Genomic DNA, 3886 nt, shown 5'->3' on the forward strand with positions numbered 1-3886 from the left:
GACTATTCCGGAACTCCTTGTGACGTCCGGGATCTCATCCGGGACTCCGAACAACATTCGGGTTACTGCATATACATATCTTCACAACCCTAGCGTCACCGAACCTTAAGTGTGTAGACCCTACGGGTTCGGGAGACAAGCAGACATGACCGAGACGACTCTCCGGTCAATAACCAACAGCGGGATCTGGATACCCATGTTGGCTCCCACATGCTCCACGATGATCTCATCAGAGGAACCACGATGTCGAGGATTCAATCAACCCCGTATGCAATTCCCTTTGTCAATCGATATGTTACTTGCCTGAGATTCGATCGTCGGTATCCCAATACCTCGTTCAATCTCGTTACCGGCAAGTCACTTTACTCATACCGTAATGCATGATCCTGTGACCAGACACTTGGTCACTTTGAGCTCATTATGATGATGCATTACCGAGTGGGCCCGGTGATACCTCTCCGTCATACGGAGTGACAAATCCCAGTCTTGATCCGTGTCAACCCAACAGACACTTTCGGAGATACCCGTAGTATACCTTTATAGTCACCCAGTTACGTTGTGACGTTTGGTATACCCAAAGCACTCCTACGGTATCCGGGAGTTACACGATCTCATGGTCTAAGGAAAAGATACTTTGACGTTGGAAAACTCTAGCAAACGAACTATACGATCTTGTGCTATGTTTAGGATTGGGTCTTGTCCATCACATCATTCTCCTAATGATGTGATCTCGTTATCAATGACATCCAATGTCCATAGTCAGGAAACCATGACTATCTGTTGATCAACGAGCTAGTCAACTAGAGGCTTACTAGGGACATGTTGGTGTCTGCTATTCACACATGTATTACGATTTCCGGATAACACAATTATAGCATGAATAAAGACAATTATCATGAACAAGGAAATATAATAATAATGCTTTTATTATTGCCTCTAGGGCATATTTCCAACAGTCTCCCACTTGCACTAGAGTCAATAATCTAGTTACATTGTGATGAATCGAACATCCATGGAATTCTGGTGTTGATCATGTTTTTCCCTAGGGAGAGGTTTAGTCAACGGATCCGCTACATTCAGGTCCGTATGTACTTTACAAATCTCTATGTCTCCATCTTGAACATTTTCAAGAATGGAGTTGAAGCGACGCTTGATGTGCCTTGTCTTCTTATGAAACCTGGGCTCCTTGGCAAGTGCAATAGCTCCAGTGTTGTCACAGAAGAGCTTGATTGGCCCCGACGCATTGGGTATGACTCCTAGGTCGGTGATGAACTCCTCCACCCATATTGCTTCATGTGCCACCTCCGAGGCTGCCATGTACTCCGCTTCACATGTAGATCCCGCCACGACGCTCTGCTTGCAGCTGCACCAGCTCACTGCTCCACCATTCAACATATACACGTATCCGGTTTGTGACTTAGAGTCATCCAGATCTGTGTCGAAGCTAGCGTCGACGTAACCCTTTACGACGAGCTCTTCGTCACCTCCATAAACGAGAAACATTTCCTTAGTCCTTTTCAGGTACTTCAGGATATTCTTGACCGCCGTCCAGTGTTCCTTGCCGGGATTACTTTGGTACCTTCCTACCAAACTTACGGCAAGGTTTACATCAGGTCTGGTACACAGCATGGCATACATAATAGAACCTATGGCTGAGGCATAGGGGATGACACTCATCTCTTCTATTTCTTCTGCCGTGGTCGGACATTGAGCTGAGCTCAATTTCACACCTTGTAATACAGGTAATAACCCCTTCTTAGAATGATCCATATTGAACTTCTTCAATATCTTATCAAGGTATGTGCTTTGTGAAAGACCTATGAGGCGTCTTGATCTATCTCTATAGATTTTGATGCCTAATATATAAGCAGCTTCTCCAAGGTCCTTCATTGAAAAACTCTTATTCAAGTAGGCCTTGATGCTGTCCAAGAGTTCTATATCATTTCCCATCAATAGTATGTCATCTACATATAATATGAGAAATGCTACAGAGCTCGCACTCACTTTCTTGTAAACGCAGGCTTCTCCATAAGTCTGCGTAAACCCAAATGCTTTGATCATCTCATCAAAGCGAATGTTCCAACTCCGAGATGCTTGCACCAGCCCATAAATCAAGCGTTGGAGCTTGCACACCTTGTCAGCATTCTTAGGATCGACAAAACCTTCCGGCTGCATCATATACAATTCTTCCTTAAGGAGACCATTAAGGAATGCCGTTTTGACGTCCATTTGACAAATTTCATAATCATAAAATGCGGCAATTGCTAACATGATTCGGACGGACTTCAGCTTCGCTACCGGTGAGAAAGTCTCATCGTAGTCAACCCCTTGAACTTGTCGATAACCCTTAGCGACAAGCCTAGCTTTATAGATGGTCACATTACCATCCGCGTCAGTCTTCCTCTTAAAAATCCATTTATTTTCTATGGCTCGCCATTCAACGGGCAAGTCAGTCAAAGTCCATACTTCGTTTTCATACATGGATCCTATCTCGGATTTCATGGCTTCTAGCCATTTTTCGGAATCCGGGCCCGCCATCGCTTCTTCATAGTTCGAAGGTTTCACCGTTGTCTAACAACATGATTTCCAAGACAGGGTTGCCGTACCACTCTGGTGCGGAACGTGTCCTTGTGGACCTTCGAATTTCAGTAGGAGCTTCATCAGAAGTATCTTGATCATTATCATTAACTTCCTCTCTAGTCGGTGCAGGCACCTCAGGAACATTTTCTTGAGTTGTGCCATTTACCGGTTCAAGAGGTAATACTTCATCAAGCTCTACTTTCCTCCCACTTACTTCTTTCGAGAGAAACTCTTTCTCTAGAAAGGACCCATTCTTGGCAACAAAGATCTTGCCTTCGGATATGAGGTAGAAGGTGTACCCAATAGTTTCCTTTGGGTATCCTATGAAGACGCATTTTTCCGACTTGGGTTCGAGCTTCTCAGGTTGAAGTTTCTTCACATAAGCATTGCATCCCCAAACTTTTAGAAACGACAGCTTAGGTTTCTTCCCAAACCATAATTCATACGGTGTCGTCTCAACGGATTTCGACGGTGCCCTATTTAAAGTGAATGCGGCAGTCTCTAAAGCATAGCCCCAAAAAGATAGCGGTAAATCGGTAAGAGACATCATAGACCGCACCATATCCAATAGAGTGCGATTACGACGTTCGGACACACCGTTACGCTGAGGTGTTCCAAGCGGCGTGAGTTGTGAAACTATTCCACATTTTCTTAAGTGTGTGCCAAATTCGTGACTCAAGTATTCTCCTCCACAATCTGATCGTAGAAACTTGATTTTCCTGTCACGTTGATTCTCAACCTCACTCTGAAATTCCTTGAACTTTTCAAAGGTTTCAGACTTGTGTTTCATTAAGTAGACATACCCATATCTACTCAAGTCATCAGTGAGGGTGAGAACATAACGATAACCACCGCGAGCCTCAACACTCATTGGACCGCACACATCAGTATGTATGATCTCCAATAAGTTGGTTGCTCGCTCCATTGTTCCTGAGAACGGAGTCTTGGTCATTTTACCCATAAGACATGGTTCGCATGTGTCAAATGATTCATAATCAAGAGACTCCAAAAGTCCATCTGTATGGAGCTTCTTCATGCGTTTGACACCTATGTGACCAAGGCGGCAGTGCCACAAGTATGTGGTACTATCATTATCAAGCTTACATCTTTTGGTACTCACACTATGAATATGTGTAGCAATACGCTCGAGATTCATTAAGAATAAACCATTCACCATAGGAGCATGACCATAAAACATATCTCTCATATAAATGGAACAACCATTATTCTTAGATTTAAATGAGTAGCCATCTCGTATTAAACGAGATCCCGATACAATGTTCATGCTCAAAGCTGGCACTAAATA

Source organism: Triticum urartu, chromosome 4A, assembly GCF_056163025.1.
Source record: "Triticum urartu cultivar PI428250 chromosome 4A, HENAU_Tu73, whole genome shotgun sequence".
Taxonomy (NCBI): Eukaryota; Viridiplantae; Streptophyta; class Magnoliopsida; order Poales; family Poaceae; genus Triticum; species Triticum urartu.